General features: G+C 42.6%; 1 protein-coding gene and 1 long non-coding RNA gene across 2 annotated transcripts in view; one reads left to right on the forward strand and one right to left on the reverse strand.

The window, feature by feature from the left end:
- The window catches only part of LOC147425534 (putative serine carboxypeptidase-like 23), an 82,569-nt gene that overhangs the window by 43,885 nt on the left and 16,178 nt on the right, over positions 1 to 22,506 (reverse strand). The gene's annotated exons all lie outside the window — the stretch shown is intronic.
- On the forward strand, positions 12,441 to 13,268 carry LOC147425535 (uncharacterized). The gene is made up of 2 exons (XR_015186391.1): positions 12,441 to 12,728; positions 12,816 to 13,268. It is a non-coding gene; the product is annotated as an uncharacterized LOC147425535 (long non-coding RNA).

The following is a 22,506-nucleotide window of genomic DNA, read 5'->3' on the forward strand; positions in this document are numbered from 1 at the left end:
TGCATAAGTGAAGGGTGAGTTTAGGAAATGAAGAGACAGATGAAGTTGGAAAGTCAAAAGACATATGAAAGTGGAAAGTCAAAAGATCTGTTGTGTTCATATAAAGAGGTGTTTCTCTTTCTTTATTTTTCCTTTAGCGTTTTCCTCTCTTTAAAGTGTCCTTGCACTCTCTCTCTCTCTCTCTCTCTCTCTCTCTCTCTCTCTCTCTCTCTCTCTCTCTCTCTCTCAATGTTGTATCTGTCTTTCCTAGCTAATACTGATGCAAATCTATGTGCTTCGTCATTGTCCATTACTACATGCTATAGACTAGCACATCGGTTATGTTGTTGTTGAGGAAATATTTAAATTAGGGATACCTTTTAATTTTTTTGAAGCCATTAGGAAACACTTTTAATAAGAACTTTCTACACAAGAAAACTATCAGGACTGACCTCACTACTAGTGGAAATGAACAGCTCTTTGAGATGATTACTCTCCGTAAGAAATACATCCATAGCATCCTCCTTGTGCTTAACCTTCTACTCTAACTCCTTATGCAATAAAGCAATATTTGCCAAATTAGGACCTATATACGAAGTCGGCCTAATCCACACATGTTTCCATGTTTGTGATCAGAAAATGTGTGGAGTAATGAAAGACTCAAGTGAAAAAGGACAATCAATGCATGAGCTTATTTGTTTTTATCATTCTACTCTACCTGCTCAGCATAGGCAAAACAAATCTAGGAGTCGTACTACTAGAACCTGCACCTATATCCATAGAACTTGGTCATACAACATAACCACTAATAATTTGCAACGAGGAGATATTGGGGTATTTGTCCCCATCTAGTTTATCCTCAAGAACAACATGCTAAAAGCATCGTTGTTGTCAACGATGGTGGCTGATTGCACTTGATGGAGAGGGTGCCTTTGTAAGGAATATCTACACAAACCTAACTTATGATATATAGCACAACCCATAGAAGACTACAAAGTGCATGTTTTGCAAAAAACTTCAACATCAAAAACCCGCAAAAAACAAACTTGCCTATGCAAAACTTCCAATAATGGAAATAAATAAAAAAATGTACCCAAAACAAAAACTCATCTCAATCTGATAATGTGAGCTAGGAGAAAACTAGTGATATAACCCCAGATGATGAAGCCTACTTTGATACCAATTTTGAAAATAAGATTGAAGTAATGCATGCAAAGATGAAGGAAAAACTCCAGAGCACACACCGCAAGAAGTAGCATATCTAAACATGCAAAAAAAAAGATAAAGATTTCCATAAAGGGATGAACATATATACAAGCTCGGGAAAAAGATTTGCCTAGCAAGGAGAAAAAGTACTTAGGATTGTTGCCTAGCAATAGTCCTAAGTATGTTAACGCACATCACTATCATGATTGACTTTGGGTCTGGGAGAGAAGGCAAGAAGAGAAAATGTGGTGCATCCAACAATCGTAATGGTTTAGGAGCTTACAAGGATAGAGAGAGGAGGACAAGAAATTTGTTCAAAGGAGGAGTGGAGGGCACTGGTATCTGGGACAATGACTTGGCCATGAGACCTTTAGGCTTTGGAACCTTAAGCATATTCTTTTATCCACAACCACATTAATGGATTTTTTGGCTTATACACTATACGCTCATAGAAGAGCTAAGGAAAAGTCCTCCCCACTAATTACCATGGGGTTGAGTGATGGGATCAATAGTTTCATTGTGCCATCAAGATTTCCAATATAGATTCAACAACAAAATAACCTTGGATAGCAAAAGAATCTTGAGTATAAAGTAATCTAGGGGTCGGAAATTGCTTTCTTTGACAAGATCCTACGGAGATCCTATGGCACCCAATTGCCATTGACAATTGATATTGATAGGGGCCTTAGATCCTATTTCCACATGTCCGTGGTATTTGAGGGGAGAAGTGTTGTGAATGTGTAAATTCTAAGGCTACAACCTGCCAATCATCAAAGAAAGTCTTCAACCTGCCAATCATTAAAGAAAGGCTTCAACCTACCAATCATTCATGAAAATTAGCCAATGCCTCGAGGTAGAGTTTAAGAATCAATGATGGTGTGGAAACAACAAATAATGCAGAGAGATGCCACGGCTAAGGCTTAGTTTAAATAGGGTGGAGGCACAAAGAGGCGGATTTGATATGGCATGCCTTTATGTTTGTTCAGTAGAAGCAATTTTTCATGTTTTCATGGAGAAAAGCAATCTGATCAAACAAGAGTGAGTTCTAGTCCAACATGACTCATAGATGCTAGCTTTTAAGCAACATTTTGCATTTTGAGGAAGGGAGGTATGGCAGAAGCTCACATAGAGTGGAACATTTTTGTAGCTAATCGGGAGCTGACATGTGGAGGTGGTTTAGCTTGAGTTGGTTACCTCTACCCCATTTGAACCAGCCTAAATAAGCTTTGCACAAGTCATAAAAACTATTGAATAAATTTATTCAATGTTCCAAAAAAATATGACTTTATTAAGTCCAAAATGATGACGAGTTTTTGATGTGATGTGTCTCTCAACTCAAAACAATCTATAGCTTTTTAATGATTATTTGTACATGAGTTAAATGCTTTCTTTTGTTTCTCTAAAAGAAAGAAGGTTGAGATTTATATTACGATATGTGTTTTCGGGATTTGATATCACGGTGAGTATGCCCCTCTAATTTTCGGAGGGTGGAAGCGATGCGAATCTATGGAGATGCTAGGGGAAAAGCTGAGAGAAAGGGAAGCATTCATCGATGTGGTGCAACGTGGCCAACGGACGTGTCGAGACCGTCGACATCTGGGAGCTGGTTCTGGGTTGTATTTCATGATGCGTGTCCTCGCGATTTTTTTGTCTATGATGCTCTGGACCAACCGCAGGTGGTTACTATAAGTTCTCTACGTTAGCTATTGCTGCTTCTACTCTGCTGTGAGTGTGCTGGGTGCTCTCGACCAACCAATGGGTGGTTACTGTAAGTTCTCTACGTTAGTTGTTGCTGCTCGTAGTGTGTTGTGAGTGTGTTGGGTTCTGTCCATCTGTGTGTCATGGTGCGCCTAAAGTCTGAAGCTCGAGCCAGGGGGGAGGCAGAGCCGTCAACTATTTCTAAGAAAAGAAAACGTGTTGATATGCAGCCAGCAAAGGGTAGACCATCAAGAACAGCTAGTAAGATGATGGAGGTTAGCGTTACTATATCCATAGGGGGTGGGGATGTGGATGTAGGGTTGCTGTAGGAGATGGAGCAATTCCTTCAAAATGAGGCTGTAGCTGGGGTGTGTGCAGTTGAGAGGGGGGTTGTTCTTTTCCATTTGCATCTAAAATGGTGGTGCGACTCTGGGTGTCTTCACTGATTGCTGTCAACAAGAAAGTGAAAGAATACCTAGGATGGGACAAATCATTGCCTGCGGCGGGCATCATGGTGTTGTGTCGCGGGCTCAAGCAACGCAAAATGCACACTTTTGAGGGTACGATAGGGTATTGCTTGAAGGAGAGTGGTGAACCGTATTTTCAAAAAATCATGCATAATATAAGTGTTGATGATGTCAATAGAGGGATAGAATTGTATAGATTATATGGTGCGGACGAGGTAAAAAACAAGGTTTGTTTGACGCCAGAGAATATTTTCGATAGGGCGTTGATGTTTTGGAAGTATAGGTTGAGACACCCTGTGGGTAACGATTTCTTGTCAACTTTACATCGGTTAAAAGTGGTAAGTATTATCTGTCTTCGTCATGGATAACTCCGCACCAAGGGCGAGAGATGGAGTTGGGCAAAATAAAGGCCCTTTGGAGGTGCATGGTGCATCCATCAACTCCTTCGTACCAAGATATCACTAATATCTTTGTCAACAGTGATACATATAGCACGACACACCCGCGGTCAGATTGGTTTCTATCGCGTTGGCAGGAAAGAGGAAGGTAAAACACGAGCTTCGTTGAGATAATGGTTGGCAAACACAACTGTTTTTTATGCTTAGTGTGTTTGGCAGCCCGAATGTTCCTTGTGCTGATATTGTTGACGTGCATGTGCGAGATGCTGATAATGACAATATGGATCTATATGTGACAGATGCAGAAATAGGGGATGAATATATCCCGCTTGTCCATGAGATTGGTGTAACAACAGTTTCTTAGCGTAGTGATTCTGGTTGTTTGTACTCTCGTATTTGTTTGTTTTTTATTTGGAGAATGGAACTAACAGTGTACTGTGCTAATTCTATCAAGCATACAATGGACGACCAAAATCAAGATCAGTTACTAGCATCGGAGGAGATGCAAGGAGATGAGTCATTTACGCAAGTGGAAGATGGACGAATTGATAGGATTGAGGATGTGTTGGTGGACATTTTGAAGGAATTCCTTGGTGACCAGACGAGGAGTCAGCCGTCGCTACGCTCTGAACTTCTTCAAGCGATTTCTAGCATCAACAATGTGAATGAAAATTATGACGTTAATGTTGCTGATGTCCAAGTGACAAAGTTGGAAGAGCGCACTTTGTTGTTGCAGAAAGAAGTTGGTGTGTTGAAGACGCAGTTGAACCGCCTAAATGCAATAGCATGTATGCTTTCGAATCTACTTGCAAGGACTAGTATTTGAAATATGGCTACACACAAACCAGTCACCTACTGATGTACAGTTATGTCCGTCGTCATCTATGATCAGTACTTAAAACATGTGTGCGCAAAATCTGATTTTGTCTGCTTGAAAATCATCACCTGCTGATGTATATTTATCTATGTCATCATGTACGCTTTACTGTTCACGTAATGAAGCAATACTTCAGTTTTGTAGAACTCTAGAAGTCTGTGGTATGAAACTTTGTGTTCGTTGTTGCAGTCCCTTTCTCATGCTGTTTCTGTGCATCGTGAACATGTCTCATCACCTGCTGATGTGCGATTACCTATGTCACCATGAACAAATGATGCTTGCAGAAATATCTGTTGTCAAATTTTGTGCTCATTACAGTCTGGTTGTCATGCTTTGTATGTCCATTGCAAACATCTCCGTTGTGTGGAGATGGGGAGAAACAAGCTGCGATCATGACACGACTGACTCAAGTATGATGCGCGCAGTCGGCTACGCCGACTAGACTTTTCTTTTCGAAGAGGAGCGCGAAGCGAATCTTTGCGATTAATTAATTAATGCCTGGTCGAAAAGACCGAGTATGTAGCCATAAATCATTCATGATGAGAATGTTTACTTTCTTTCCTTTTGTGAAGGTTCTGTTTAAAAACTTCAAAGCCAAACCATTTTAATTTTTGATTAATTTGTTCCAAATTTTCTTTGACTCATAGTGAAGGTTGTACCAGGTTTGGTTCAGAGTAGAGGTTTGGTTCAGACTACTCTGAAAGTAAGGAGAATTACGGGGTCTCTGTAGTAGCCAATTTACAATGCATATTTAAGTGTTAATACTTAGACTTACACAACTCTCCTTGCAAATGAGGGTTGTGCTCTTAGTTAGACAATTGTTGCCTTTGTTGTGGGGTCTTGCGGTCAAGCGTTCTCCACGATTGTCGCAGAAAAGCAATGGACGATCCTTACATCCATGGGCTTGAGGTTCAAAGCCAAACCATTTTAATTTTTGACTAATTTGTTCCAAATTTTCTTTGACTCATAGTGAAGGTGTAGGGAATGGTCCCTCAAGGACCATTCCTTGTAATGCAACGACCACATGGCGACCGACGGAGGTCGAGAGCAGTGTGGGAGCTGCAAGGAATGGGACCATTCCCGATTGTCAAGGGTCAGGGGACCAATCATTGGGAAGGGAGCTAAATATTCATTGGTCAAACACCACTCAGAGAAAACTTCAGATGCCAGTATTATGCAAGGGTTGAGGTGTGCACGTTAGCATTGTGCAAAGGATGTAAAGATGTGATGGACATGTGCTCTGGCTACTACAGGGTGAAATTCCAAAGGTTGAGTTGGCACCAACAAAGGCCTTGCCAGCTAGTGAGTTGGTGCACATTGATTGGAGAATGAGGCATGCATTCCGAGAGATGAGGTGTCAGCAACGCATGCCATTCCATTTGTTGACTTGCCATCACCTAATTCGATGACTGTGCTATCCATTCCCAGTGCTGACATGGTGGTCATCCACATCGCGTGCATGCTACTATTCCGACTCAGAACTAACATGAGATGGATGATGTAGATTCAACACCCTCCGACCCCCGACCTTGACGGTTGTACTAGGTTTAGTTCAGACTAATCTGTGAAAGCAAGGAGCATTATGGGTTCTTTGTACTAGCCCAATTTACAATGACCATTTAAGTGTTAATACTTAGACTTACACCTCTCTCGTTGCAAATGAGGTTGTGCTCTTAGTTAGACAATTGTTGCCTTGGTTGTGGGGTCTCGTGGGCAAGCGTTCTCCATGAATGTCGCGGAAAAGCAATGGACGATCCTTACATCTATGGGCTTGAGGTTGCTCAATTTTTGGTGGCCTCAAATGTGCGCACCTCAATGTTTTGGCCAATGGAGTTCCACTATTGAAATTCCACACTCAAGTATTACGTGTTTGGTTGCGTACTTTGAACCAAACCTTAATAAGATCGTTTTATCAAGCCTCATGGCATGGGGGTTGTTTGGGATCTATGGTTCCATTTAGGTGTAGCAAATTGCAAGGTAATCTCTGGATCATTGTGGTGAACTTTGGGCAAACGGGGTGTGAACTTGGTGGCACCCCACTTCACCTTCAAATTTTATCATGTCATGCAGCAAATGTTATTCGATGATCAGCCATGTCTAACCTCACTGTCCTATCCTCTTCACTAATTCATATGTGGGGGTTTGTTTATGGACGATCGTCGTAGGTCAAGTGCGATCTTGGTTGTTGGATATTGAGTTGGTAAAACTAGGGAGCGTGCCCCGGTTCATAGAACATTCTTGACATGTGACACCTATTTTCAACCATACATCCCACCTTAATGACCCTACCTCGTTTGGATACATGGACATCTAATGGCATTTAGGACACATCCAATGGTCTCGAAAGAAGCTTTCTTTGAAAAAGTTGGAAAACCTACACATCAAAAACCTTAGAGGTAAATTGAGTATTTTTGAAAATGTTTTTACACGTCCAAAATTCAAATGTGCACAGTCGGAAGGTAGCTAGGAATCTACAATTACACTAAACCTAAGTTACTTCGTTAGCGTAGAAGGGAAAATCAAAATTTTGGCTCCACGTTCATCCACGTGGCTGCTCTTTATTAATGTTTTATTTTATCTACACGCTTGTCATGCGTGCTCAGCTTTTTGTCACAAGCACAACTTTTTGTCGCAAGCATATGAAAAGCGCTGAAGGCTTGTGATCTCTCTCCAAATGCAAAATCACGCACACAGGCATCTCCCAACCCCTCTACTTGAAGCCCTTAAGAGGCACTATAGTAACTCAAAACAAACAAATATGTGCTGATTACAGGAAGTTTTTTGTCGCAGGCATATGCAAAGCACCAAAGGCTTGTGATCTCTCTCCAAATGCAAAATCACCTACGAAGGCATCTCCCAACCCTTGTACCTGAAGTCCTCAAGAGGCACTATCGTAACTCAAAACAAATACGTGCTGATTACAGGAAGCACAAGACGTGCATGAGGAGGTCTCTTGGAGTGCATGGATACATGCAACATGAGCAAGGTCAGAAAGCTCAGATATGCCCAATATGCCTATCGCAAGGGTATCAGAAACCGCGATGTGATTAATAGTCGGGGGTGCAACATGTTAGTTGCAAGATATGCCCAATATGCCTATCGCAAGGGTATCATAATCCACGATGTGATTGCTAGTTGGGGCCTATTAGCGATACAATGTCATGCTTGGCGGTGGTTTGATCAATATTGTGGTTCCCTTTTACGAAACATAATGCTTGGCACTGCCTTGGTCAACATGTATGCCAAATGTGATAGGCCAACGGAGCCCTGGGCTGGGCTGTTTCCAACAGATGCAAAGTGAGGGCATCTCTCAAGATGCAATCACCTATGCTTTTATCTTGAAGGCATGTGGCACTGCCTTGATGTCCGAAATGTCATCTCTACCAGGAAGCTCTTGCTGGCTGTTTTTATAATGCAAAGCAAGGACATTTCTCCTGATGTAATCACTTATGCTTGCATCTTGAAAGCATGTGCACTTCATAGAAGCAATGATCATGTATGCGAGATGTGGTGTACTTGAGAAATCAACAAAAAGTGCTTGAGTATGCTTTCGTGTTGAAGGTAGGTGGCAGTACGCAAGATACTGATATGGGCAACAAAATTCACAATGATATTGTTAGTTAGGGAATGTTGAAAACAATCCAGAACTTCGTGGACCTCAATGCCAAGATTCCTGACGAGATTCGTGTCCGAAATGTTGTCTCTTGGAACGTATTGATTGTGGGACATCCCCAACAAGCAAAGGGCCAATAATGTTTGGGCTGTTTTCAGTAGATGAAAGGGAGGGCATGGAATCACATATGCTTGCATCTTGAAGGCATGTGGCACTACGTAGTACTCGTCTGTCATCTCGTGGGGCACATTAATTGCAAGATATGCCCCTCATGGCTGTGGCAAGGAAGTTGTGGGCTGATATGTCCTGGAAGTCAAAATCCAGATGCGAAGTGAGCTCTCTCCAACTGCAATCACCTACGTAGGCATCTGGAAGGCATGTGGCTCTATCGCGCTATGTGGCTCTGTTGCACTTTTTTAATTGATGTAGTCAAAATCCAGATGCGAAGTGAAGGCCTCTCTCTAGATGCAATCACCTACACAAGCATCACATGTCGCAAGCTTTTTTAATCACATGTCGATCACAGGCGTTGAAAACTTTGAAATCTATCATGCTCCCTGTCAGGTGTTCTGTTCATAATGTCAGCAGATGGGAAGCGAGGGCCTCTATTCAGATGCAATCACCTATGCATGCATCTTGAAGGCATGCGGCTCTATGGAAGAAAAAAAGATGTCATGCTTGGCACTGTCTTGCTCGATATGTATGCTAAATGTGGTTGTAAGATATGCCCCTCATGGCTGTGGCAAGGAAGTTGTGGGCTGATATAGCCTGGAAGTCAAAATCCAGATGTGAAGTGAGGGCCTCTCTCCAACTGCAATCACCTACGTATGCATCTGGAAGGCATGTGGCTTTCTCGTGCTACGTGGCTCTGTCCCGCTTTTTTATTCGTTGCAGTCAAAATCCAGATGCGAAGTGAGGGCCTCTCTCCAGATGCAATCACCTACGCAGGCATAGATGTCGCAAGCTTTTTTAATCACATGTTGATCACAGGCGTTGACGACTTTCAAATCTATCATGCTCCTTGTCAGGTGTTCTGTTCGCAGCGTCAGCAGATGAAGCCCTCAAGAGGCACTATCATAACTCAAAACAAAGTGCTGATTACAGGAAGCACAAAACGTGGGTGAGGAGGTCTCTTGGAGTGCATGGATACATGCAGCAGGAGCAGGGTCAGAAAGCTCAGATATGCCCAATATGCCTATCGCAAGGGTATCAGAATCCACGATGTGATTGCTAGTCGGGGGTGCAACATGTTGGTTGCAAGATATGCCCAATACGCCTATGGCAAGGGTTTTAGAATCCACGATGTGATTGCTAGTCGGGGGTTGTTAGCGGTATGATGTCATGCTTGGTGATGGTTTGATCAATATTGTGGTTCCCTTTTACGAAACGTAATGCTTGGCACTGCCTTGGTCAACATGTATGCCAAATGTGGCAGGGCCACGGAGCCCTAGGTTGGGCTGTTTCCAATAGATGCAAAGCGAGGTCATCTCTCTAGATGCAATCACCTATGCTTTTATCTTGAAGTCATGTGGCACCGCCTTGATGTCCACAATGTCATCTCTACCAGGAAGCTCTTGTTGGTTGTTTTCATAATGCAAATCAAGGACATTTCTCCCGATGTAATCACTTATGCTTGCATCTTCAAAGCATGCGGCACTACATAGAAGCAATGATCATGTATGCGAGATGTGGTGTACTTGAGAAAGCACAAAAAAGTGCTCGAGTATGCTTTTGTCTTGAAGGTAGGTGGCAATACGCAAGATACTGATATGGGCAACAAAATTTACGATGATATTGTTAGTTAGGGAATGTTGAAAACAATCCAGACCTTCCTGGACCCTCAATGCCAAGATTCCTGACGAGATTCATGTCCGAAATGTTGTCTCTTAAAACACATTGATTGCGGGACATCCCCAACAAGCGAAGGGCCAATAATGTTTGGTCTGTTTTCAGTAGATGAAAGCGAGGGCATGGAATCACATTTGCTTGCATCTTGAAGGCATGTGGCACTACATAGGACTCGGCTGTCATCTCGTGGGGAACATTAATTGCAAGATATGCCCCTCATGGTTGCGATAAAGAAGTTGTGGGCTGATATGGCCTGGAAGTCAAAATCCAGATGCGAAGTGAGGGCCTCTCTCCAGCTGCAATCACCTACGTAGGCATCTGGAAAGCATGTGTCTTCATGGCGCTTTTTTAATCTTTGCAGTCAAAAATCCAGATGCAAAGTGAGGGCCTCTCTCCAGATGCAATCACCTATGCAGGCATAGATGCAATCATCTACACAAGCATCACATGTCGCAAGCTTTTTTAATCACATGTCAATCACAGGCATTGACGACTTTCAAATCTATCATGCTCCCTGTCAGGTGTTCTGTTCGCAATGTCAGCAGATGCGAAGCGAGGGCCTCTATTTAGATGCAATCACCTATGCATGCATCTTGAAGGCATGCGGCTCTATGGAAGAAACAAAGATGTCGTGCTTGGCATTGTCTTGGTCGATATGTATGCTCAATGTGGTTGCAAGATATGCCCCTCATGGCTGTGGCAAGGAAGTTGTGGGATGATATAGCTTGGAAGTCAAAATCCAGATGCGAATTGAGGGCCTCTCTCCACCTGCAATCACCTAGTAGGCATCTGGAAGGCATGTGACTCTGTCGCGATATGTGGCTCTGTCGCGCTTTTTTATTCGTTGTAGTCAAAATCCAGATGCGAAGTGAGGGCCTCTCTCTAGATGCAATCACCTACGCAGGCATAGATGTTGCAAGCTTTTTTAATCACATGTCGATCACATAGGCGTTGATGGCTTTCAAATCTATCATGCTCTCTGCCAGGTGTTCTGTTTGCAACGTTGCAAGATATGCCCCTCATGGTTGTGGCAAGGAAGTTGTGGGCTGATATGGCTTGGAAGTCAAAATCCAGATGTGAAGTGAGGGCCTCTCTCCAACTGCAATCATCGGCTCTGTCGCGATTTTTGATTCGTTGCAGTCAAAATCCAGATGTGAAGTGAGGGCCTCTCCAGATGCAATCACCTACGCAGGCATAGATGTTGCAAGATTTTTTAATCACATGTCGATCACAGGCGGCGTTGACGGCTTTCAAATCTATCATGCTCCCTGTCAGGTGGTCTGTTCGCAACGTCAGTAGATGAAGCCCTCAAGAGGCACTATCATAACTCAAAACAAATATGTGCTGATTATAGGAAGCACAAAACGTGCGTGAGGAGGTCTCTTGGAGTGCATGGATACATGCAACAGGAGCAGGGTCAGAAAGCTCAGATATGCCCAATATGCCTATCGCAAGGGTATCAAAATCCACAATGTGATTGCTAGTCGGAGGTGCAACATGTTGGTTGCTCAGATATGCCCAATATGCCTATCGCAAGGGTATCAGAATCCACAATGTGATTGCTAGCCGGGGGTGCAACATGTTGGTTGCAAGATATGCCCAATATGCCTATCGCAAGGGTATCAGAATTCACGATGTGATTGCTAGTCGGGGGCTGTTAGCGGTACGATGTCATGCTTGGCGGTGGTTTGATCAATATTGTGGTTCCCTTTTATAATATTGATCAATATTGTGGTTTTCAATCCCGCGGTGAGTAAGCTTTATCATTTTTTTATTTTAGACACTGAGAACGCAGTTAATAAATGCACTGAAGATTGCACGCTGTCGTGGGAATGGCACGTTCCCTCGTATTATAAAAATTGGGGAGGATTGTGCAAACTCCCCCATGTAAGGAGACTTGCATGTTTTCTTTTTTTTTTTGAAACATGAAAATGGAACAACAAACAATTAATAACAATGACATCTTGTATGATCACGATCATTGAGTTTGACAAAATTCTAACCCTCCTTGTGGTTTTCTGCGAGGTACCCCTTTGAAGCACTACGATCGGTATCCCATTTCTGCAAAGAACGTCTCTGAACCACGACCCAAACACTTTCATGTAAAAAAATATAACACGCTTTGATAAAATCTCTCTTTGTGCTTCATCTTCTCTCAGATAAAAACTCTCTCTCTCTCTCTCTCTCTCTCTCCTTCGTTTTGATGTCTCTCCTCCCATTTAATAAATATTTTAGACATAAATTAATAGCATCAAATAAACATTTTCTTTCATTTGAGAAGTGCTGAAATGGGATATATAGTTTCCGATATTTTACTCAATCTTAATTCGATATGAACGCAACTAACGAAGCACTCTAGTTTTTATAAGGCAGTGGACACGTCCAAAATTCAAATGTGCACACTCGGAAGGTCGTGCTGTGTGACGTTGATCGGTGACTGCGGCATTGCGAGGTTCCCTCGAATCCTCTACACTGGAGGTTCAGATGGGTCGGCAACGACCAAGCCTGGTCTAGCGCATTTCAATTAGCACAATGAAGGGAACAGCCACTAGGGGATGATGGTGCTGTTGCTTGATTTAGAATGGGCGTCACTCATGTTCAATTATGCCCCTCATGCGAATACAAAGTAAAGCCTGGAGCAGGTAATGAATCGAGCTGTGGTTATTGAAATTATGGGTCACAGTTTGGATTAAATTGTAAGTATCAATTCACTTTCCCTGTGGTGGCAGACACATCCCCTTGGTGAGTTGCCCCATAGTGGCTTTGTACGCAAATGTCTGGAGTTGAGCAAGGATTGGGTGCCAGGGTCATGCAGTTACACGGGACATGAATGGTCGGTGGGAAAAGAATATTGGACAGTGGTAAGAGTGTGCAGCGACAGTTAACATATGGACATATTTTTGCATGTTTTTGCGCTGAGAGTATGTTCATTCCTTTGGCTAAGCTAGTACGTTCTCATCATAGGTCCTGACAATCCATTGTAGTTGTGCTAGAAATAAACGTTTCTGCTTAAATTCATTCCTTGTCAGAAACCTTCTAATTGGATGACTCCATTTCCCTTTCTTCACTTGAAAGGGTTGCAATAGGAGCATTCCTAGTGAAATTCTGATCGGTGTAGCTGAGAGAGAACCATGGGATGGTTTAACCAAGAACCATTGTAATATTAGTCACATATTTTTAGATTTCAGGGGCATAAGCCTCTTGCTCTTTCGTTGTGCTACCATGAAAGTTTTGGTATGTCAAAGATATGTCCTTGCTAGGCGAAGGCCATGCTGTGACCTATAAGCTATAGTGTAGTGGCCATTGAGAAGCATATATATTATAAGGTGTGATGGGAGCATAAGAAAGTACAAGCAAGATTGGTGGGAAAAAAGTTATAGAGTCCTATTAGTGGCATTGACTAGGAAGAGATGTTTGGCTTTTGGTTGTAAAGATGACAATGAATGCTGATTCCTTGGTGTCTGAGTGCAAGAGTGATGTAGTATCAGTTGCATTGACCCAGGAGGAGACATTTTCTTTTGTTGTAAAGATGACAATGAATGGGGATCCCTTGTATGAGTGCAAGTGTGATCTAGATATTGTGTTCGAGTTCATCTATGTGTATGAGCAAGCAAAAAATTAGATTGCCATCAGTGGCATTGACATGAATGAGAGATTTTCTTTTGCTGTAAAGATGACGTGAATGTGGATCCCTCGTTGTATGAGTGCAATAGTGATCTAGGTATTGTTGATATGGAGTTCATATTGTCTATGACATTACGGTTAGGTGACACTTTGGAGAAAGCCAGCACATAAAAGGAGTGTTGAAAAAGAATTTTATCATGAGGATGTGGGGCTCTGTATATGTGGGAATCTATGTTGCAGTGCTTTCTTGGCATTGGGATCAATTATCATTTGCAAACCTTATGGTATTTGATTTTCATAGAGACAATAAGTTCCAGTAAAGTATGAGCACTATGATTATCAGCTTGTTTTAGTGCCTTAGATGAGAATGTAATATGTATGGATGCAAGCCACCCTCTGCGAGGTGGAGGACCACTCTTGTACCGGACGATGACATACTTTTGTTCATGTTACGAATAGTGAAGTGGATTTGAGCTACACCAAGGATGGTGGGGAGAAGTTTATTATGTGTCACCATTTGGAGTTCGGATATGAGCTAAGCTGATCGGTTGGATAGTAGAATTAAGGTAGATTCATGCAAGCCACAATCGATGCAGTTAGGGGCGTTTTGGGATAACTTAGGAGCACTTTTGATTAGGATGTACCATTGGAGTGATGGAGGATTAAGTATAGAGTGGAAGTGAGGAGCTTTAGCAGCACCCATAGGTAGCTTTGCTTTGCAAGTCACTAGCTGATTTGGGATTGCAAGCTGGAAGAATCGTCAATGTTATCAACAGAAAGTTTGAGAGGAAGCCATTGTACCATGCTTGAATATAAGACATCGAATACACTAGCATTTCATTCAAGGGAGAATCCTACCATTTGAAATTGACTTGGCCTTTCTTAAAATAAAGGATAAGTAGCTGACAAAGGACACCTTCATAAAGGCATTGAGAGCTGAGAAGCTCCCTGGATTTGATGTGATGGTAGGAGTTCATAAATTGGAGTTTAGCGTGGGAGACAGTTAGATGTCAAGTTAAAGATGAGCTGGCACTCATGAAGAGGCTATGCGACTATCTTATTCACTGGTATGGTTAGCAAAGATTTTACAACTAGGCTACATTTGTGCTATCTATGCACTCCTCTGTGGCATATTTTTGTTATAGATAGCTTATATGTACTCTCTTGTTCTCCCATTGTATCCTCATAATCTCAGTGGAGGAGTCAGCTTGTGTGTTCTTGTCTAGGGCAGTGTGTGTTATAGACTTGGGCATATGCAGCGTGGTGTAGTGTTGGATCATATTAGCAGCTAGTATAAGCTTTCCCTCTGTGGTCGTAGCTAGTAAACATTTGGCTGATAAAGCAGTATACTAGCTATTACTAGGTGCAGCAGCAACTTCCCCTCTCCAGTGGGTGTTACTTGGAATGGCTACATTGGTATATTGTGGCCTATATGGCAGCAACTACCTAGGATCGTGGTTTTTGGCTTGAGTTGCAAAAGGCCCTTTCAGGTGTAGCTTCAAGAGCAGATGAATAACAACCTTAACTAGGAGGGTAAGGGATGGGCCACAATGGCATTAGGATTATCATCATTCACAATACAAGCATCTATTCTACAAAAGCCTACATAGTACAATAAGTTCAACACCTTGGGTACAAAGACCCTACACTAAATTGTCTTTTATTGAGCGCGGCTCAACAGATGAGAGTAAGGACGAGCCTAAGCTGGGAATGTCACAGGTGTTCATAAACTATAGCAAAAGGGAAAATATTGAAATGACGGATAGACAATGTCACGTCTCACCTTGGTTTGGAACTAAAATTGACTAAACAAAATTACAAAACATATACGTTAAGCTTAATCATTTCCAAGTTGAAGAATTGCACTGAGAGGTATGAAATATAGACATACAAAGGGAAATATAGATTACATTATTGCTGTCAAATGCCTCTCTTACTGTCTTGAGCCTTAGTAATACAATGAAGGAAATGGTATGGTAGAACCTTTCTAGAGATCGGTGGTCTTAGAATACTATTCATCATTGGGATCTATGCGAGGCTACTTATGTGAGGGAGTACTACCTAAGGTTGAGGGAAAAGTTTCTAGGAGAGGCTTCTTGTGTGTACCTTCCATAGTGTGTAGTCAATAACTATGTTACAGTTTCATCCCTTGTTTTTTAACGATCTTAACCTTTTTTGTATGGCTAGTGGTCTTCCTGTGTTGGTCACCCATTGCAGTGCATGTAGGATGCTTGGCTGAACACCTCGATTTTTGGTTCAGCCGGACATTTTTGGTCCTGAGTTGTGGCTTCCCATTCTTTTCATGGGTTTGTGAGTTTTTTTCCAACATTTATATTTTTGGTTGTTTGCCCTACCCACTTACTTCACTACATATGTGCCTAGGATAGGTAAATGTCCACTCATGAATTTGACTTTAGAGTTTGCCGAGATTCTCTTTGTAGCGTTCTCTGCTGCTAAATGGACTATTTTCTTAATTTTTTGAGTAATTTCTTTTTATTGAAATTAGGATATTTAAATGTGTGCACTTGAATTGTAAGGTTAGGAACCGTAGATCTATTGGAATTATTAAAAGCCATCGGGAAGGGACAACTCATATGATGGGTGACATTAAGCATTGCGAAGGGGTTGTACCGTTAGTTTGGTACGAGACATGGAAATGGATATTCTTGATGCGTCACGTGATGGGTGACGGGAGCATCGAAAAGGGAGTATTCCGTTGGTCTGGCAAGAAACCTGAACTGGAAAAAGGAATACGCGTAAAGACGCAAGCACAAGAATAAAGATGGGTTGTGAGAAGCTTTTTCTAAAAAAGCGGAATATTTATATTTTCTGTGCGAATGCTTTCATACGAGGAATCTGTGTTTGCATTGTATATGTGCGTGAGAATTGCATCCGGGGACGCCTGGAGTGTCACAAGACGGGCACCACGTGCCAATAGAAAAGAACAGACTGAACAAACTTTAAGCACTTCAATAACAACTGAACTGAAAGAGAGACGACGCGCGACACGGAGTGGCAAAATTCCACCCTAGAGAGTATTGCCCCCAAACCTTGGTGCCCCTTTCGGTATTTTCTTTATATTGCATCAACCAAGTACAAGCCGGTACTCCAAACTCTGCACCTTCTCTAGGAAGCATGCTAGAGAAATGAGCCCTAACCTCATATTTAAAGGCCCTTGACCTGAAAAGCAGTTACAGTGAAAAGCCTTCAAAACTCAAAAGCTTCTGGTCCAAAAGCAATGCCAAAAAGCTGCCAGCGTAATTTACGGAAATCCGTACAGCTACCACGTCAGCAGTCAGTGCAAAACACGGAAATCCGTACAGCCTGCCACGTCATTAACCAACGTAATTTTCGGAAATTTGCCGCGTCATCAGCAGCTACGCAATTTCTTGTGTGTGTGTCGGTCCTGCTTTATTTCCTTTATGTCACTTGGGGCCCCATCGGACGGGGTCCCCATAAGTTGGTAGGACTTCTTCTTCTGTTACTTGTTCTTCTTAGGGTTTAGGCCCCTCGGCCGGCATCTGCAGAATGGACTTCGACACGTCAGCAGTTTGTGACATGGAGTATGACTATATAGCATCAATTTTCAGCTCACTCAATTTTATTGAGTTTTGTCCAAGTTCACATTTTTTTAAAAGAAGTGACCGGCTGCCCACTCAATAAGTCGGCAGCCTTCTTAAATTAAAGCAAGGCTTAATAAAAAAAGGAACTAGTGCTGGCTGGCTGGCTGAAAATAAGGCAGCCATCTCCCTTCTTTGCCCTTGCTAATTCACCTGCCAGCCCTCCCTTATCTCTAGCATGTCCACCTGCCCCTATTCCAGCCGGCTCCGCACCGGCTATTCCTACCGGATGCGGGAGCCTATAAAATCAGCCCACACCCTCTCAGTCTACCAGAAAGCACCAGCACTAGCAGTGTTAGGTGCAGCGGAATGAATGTTGTTTTTTCTCAAGATTAGTGATCTTTATTGCTCAAGGTTCCTTTTAGTTCTTAGGGAAGGAGAGAGCCTTCCGTCTTATGGAGAGTGGTATGATCACGAACAAAGTGAGTGGATATAGTGCGTGCAAGTGAATGAGACCGAGAGAAGGAGAGAGAAGAGATACGACACCCGAGAGGTTGTAAAACCCTCCTCCGAAGGCCCCACTCTCGTCGGCGAGAGTGGTCTACTTTGATTGCAATGCGTATGCAATGGACAGATGCAACTTGAACTATGCCGATGACGACGAAGACTTAGGGCTGAAATCTGGGATCTTCTAATCGCTGAAATTCGGGACTGTTTCGGTGGCTGAAAATGACTGTTTTGGCTGCGTTTTCATGGCTGAAAATGGGGGATCTTCTGCAACCAATCTGGGGCTGATCTGCTACTGTACCATAGGCTGAAAATGCTGCGTATCTACTGCAGATTAAGGCTGAAACTCAAAAACGCTGCAGCATGGCTGAGCGGGGCTGATCTGCTACTGTACCATAGGCTGAAAATGCTGCGTATCTACTGCAGATTAAGGCTGAAACTCAAAAACGCTGCAGCATGGCTGAGCGTTAGTAAAAACGCTAGGTCACTGGGCACTTCTGCTGCGAACCGGGTAGATCTGCAAACGCTAGAAGCTTTGGGGGATGAGGGCGATCAAGCATGGGCTGAAAACGCCTTGGGATCTTGGTACTGATGAGGGAAGCAAAAACGCTACAAGGCTGATGGTGATGGCGATGATGCAAGGGGGGAATGCTGGGGATCTGGTGTTGCCGGCGGTAACTGCAAGAGGAAACGCTGGGCTGATATCTGTATCCAAAAACGCTATGGCCCTGATGGTGTGGCGAGGTGGGAAGCTCCAAAACGCCAAGTGCCGGAGGTACTGCTGAGAAGTTGCTTGTTGAGCGGGAAGCTCCTGCTGCCTCTTATGCCAGAAAGTGCTAACTTGGGTTTGCTTCTATATTAACTTAGCAAAATTGCCCTACCTACTTTTGTTGGAAAGTCACTTAAAAATAATAAGTGAAAATAACCAAAAAAAGGAAAATAGGCTAAATGCACTGGAAAATTCCCCTGATTGAATCTGATGGATCCTGAAGGGAATACGCAGGGTTTCGTGTGTATGGATCTTAGTCAAGCTGACTAGACTATCCTCCATTACCTGTCGTATGAAGTGGTACCGCACATCTATGTGTTTGGTACGTACATGAAACATGGAACTTTTGGCTAAATAGACAGCACTCTGGCTATCACAACCCAACACGGGTGTATGAGCAGGCATGCCAAGTCCTTTTGCAAGTCTGCCCAACCAAATGGCCTCTTTTGAAGCCTCTGTGGCTGAAATATATTTAGCCTCAGTAGTACTCAATGCCACAATTTTCTGTAACCTAGAACACCAAGAGACTGCACCACCAGCAATGGAAAATACATATCCACTGGTAGATTTCCTGGTATCCATGTCACCTGCCATGTCTGCATCACAATATCCTTGCAACTTTAAGTCACTTTTGCCATAACAGATACACTTTGATTGTGTACCTTTCAAATATCTCAGAATGCATTTGACAGCTTCCCAATGCGCTTTGCCAAGATTCGACAGGTATTGACTAATAACTCCCACTGCATAAGCAATGTCGAGACGAGTGACAACCATAGCATACATAGAGAACCACAAGCTGATGCATAAGGGATTCCCTTCATTGCTTTCAATGCCACCTCATCCTTTGGGCAATCTACTTTGCTAAGCTTAGTGTATGGAGGTAAAGGTACTCCAAGAGGCTTAGCATCAGCCATATTAAACCTGTCAAGTACTTTTGCAATGTACCTTTCTTGAGATAAAAACAACAATTTCAGCTTTTTATCTCTTTTAATACGCATGCCCAAAATATGCTCTGCATCACCCAAATCCTTCATAGCAAATGTTGAATTTATCTTATGTTTCAGAGCATCAAGACTAGTCTTATGTTTCCTGGCAAGCAGCATGTCATCAACATAGAGAACAAGTATGATGGGACTACCATCTTCATCCCTTTTCGTATACAAACAATGATCTGCATGCCTGCATTTAAAGCCTTGAGACAACATAAAAGTGTCAAACTTCTTGTACCACTGCCGTGATGATTGTTTCAAACCATACAGAGCCCTTTTCAGTTTGCATACAAGTTCCTCACGTGTAGGAACTACAAAACCTTCAGGTTGTTTCATGTATATGTCCTCTTCAATGTCACCATGCAAAAACGTTGTCTTTACATTCATTTGATTCAATTCCAAATCAAGCACCGCAACGAGAGCTAAAAGGACACGTAAAGTTGTAAGCTTTACAACGGGAGAAAAGATTTCTTGAAAATCAATTCCGTCTTTCTGTGCATATCCTTTTGCAACCAATCTTGCCTTGTACTTGGGTTTTTCATCCACAATCTTAATCTTGTATACCCATTTGTTTGGAAGAGCCTTTCTCCCTTTAGGCAATGGCACAAGATCCCAAGTATCATTTGCATACAAGGATTTCATTTCCTCTTGCATTGCAAGCTCCCACTTACTGCTTGACTCACATGTCTTTGCCTCTTTATACGTAAGAGGCTCTCCCTCATCTGTCAACATAATGTAATGCAAAGAGGGATCATATCTACTCACAGTCCGTCTTGGACGAGTAGACCGCCTTACCCAATGATCCACATTATCCGGTAATGGGTCTACATCAGGTGGCATAATAAAATCATCAACAATGGGCTGCTGTACATCATTTTCAGCATTGTTTCGTGGCTGCAAATGCCCTTCAGGAGCCTCAATTTGTTGTCCAACATCATCTGGATCAAACACCACTGGATCATCTACATTTTCAGCCATATGGGGTGCATCCTGAGGGTCAAAAATAGGCCTAACAGGTGGCTGGTCGTGCTGAAATTTGACCCTTATATGGTCATGCTTTGAGGCACAATTGTTTTGAAGCAGCCTTGCCTCATCAAAAACAACATCTCGGCTGCGTACAACCCTTTTGAGTTGAGGTAACCAAATCCTGTAACCCATTTCACCTTCTTCACCATATCCCATGAAAAGTCCTTTAATGGATTTGGCATCTAGTTTACTCCTCAACTCGGGTCTGACATGCACAAAAGCCTCGCAACCAAAAATGCGTAAGTGATCATATGAAGCAGGCTTGCCAAGCCAAACCTCTTCAGGGATGTCACCTTTGAAAGACATGTGAGGGGATCGATTGCATATATGCACTGCAGTTTTCAAAGCTTCTCCCCAAAATCCATGAGAGAGGTTAGCTGTGGACAACATGCATCTCACCCTCTCACAAAGTGTCCTATTGAATCTTTCAGCCACACGATTAGAAGAGGGGCTGTATGGCACAGTAAGCTCCCTCTTAATGTCCAAATTTTCACAAAATTTGTTAAATTCAGCACTTGTGAACTCCCCCCCATTGTCCGTACGCAAGCATTTTAGCTTTCTACCTGTTTGGGTGGTCACAAATGCATGAAATCTCTTAAACGCAGCAAAGGCTTCATCCTTAGATTTAAGCAAATAAACCCAAATTTTTCTAGAATGATCATCAACAAAGGAGACAAAATAGCATGCACCTCCCATAGACTTAATAGGCATGCTACATACATTAGAATGTACAAGATCAAGCACACAAGATCTACGAGAGACACCAGAGTAATAAGAACGCTTTACTTGCTTGCCATATAGACATTCATTACAACAGTCAAGCTTTGTGCCTTTAGCATCAAGCTTGTTCAAAGTACAAAGTTTAGAAAGGCCCTTTTGGCTCATATGGCCAAGCCTCTTGTGCCACAACTCCATGTGAGAGTTAATCTCAGCCAATGCAATAAACTTGCCCAACACGGCCTTTCCATGTATGCAGTAAAGTGTCCCTTTCTTTGTGTCCTTTACAATCAGCCTTGAGCCTTTAGTCATTTTCCATGATCCTCTCTCAAACAAGATGCTGTAACCATGCATATCCATTTGACTAACAGAAAGTAGACTCTTCTTGATTCCCGGCACATATCTAACATCATGCAAGACAAGCTCATTTGTGCCATCTATGGAGAGATGCACAGTGCCAATACCCTCAATGGAACATGCATGATTGTTTACAAGGTATACATGGCCACGCTTGCCTGCATCAAAAGTAGAGAAACACTCCTTGATAGGAGTCACATGAAATGAAGCACCGGAATCAACAATCCAAGTCTGGGATAATGCATCATTGACAGTCAACAAAGCATCAATAAGATCACTCTTTGTGATCTGCATGTCGTGTGAATGAACATTAAGAGAGGCATCAATGTCATAAGCATCATCGTCTGACAAAGTGGCACACAAGATGTCCTCTACATCTGACAGCTCCTCAATCACAACACTAGAAGCCACATTGGCCTTCTCTTTGTCCTTTGAGCTATCCTGTGCATCTGTCTTGACTTCCTTCTTCTCTTTCTTTTTGTCTCCGCCATTCTTTTTCCGTTCTAACTTGGCTTTGTAGTACCTGCAATCGGGTTTCTTGTGACCTTTCCTGCCACACTGATAGCAAGTCGCATCACCCTTGCCTTTACTGGCATTTCCCCTTTCCTTACTCTTACTCTTACTCCTTTGTGCATAGGCATTCTTCTTTTCTGTCCTGCCTCTAACCATGTTGGCAGAGCTGCCTCCCTCTCCACTTGCTTTCCTCCTGATTTCCTCATTCAAGATAGAACTGCTAACACCATCAAAGGTCAAATTGGGGTTATTGGACAATGAAACCATCAATGTTTCCCATGACTTAGGTAAGGTCATAATCAAGAAGATAGCTTTCAGCTTATCATCAAAAGGGGGCAAGCCTGAATCATGTAAC

This window comes from Adiantum capillus-veneris, chromosome 25 (assembly GCF_014529385.1).
Source record: "Adiantum capillus-veneris isolate H3 chromosome 25, ASM1452938v2, whole genome shotgun sequence".
NCBI classification, from domain to species: domain Eukaryota; kingdom Viridiplantae; phylum Streptophyta; class Polypodiopsida; order Polypodiales; family Pteridaceae; genus Adiantum; species Adiantum capillus-veneris.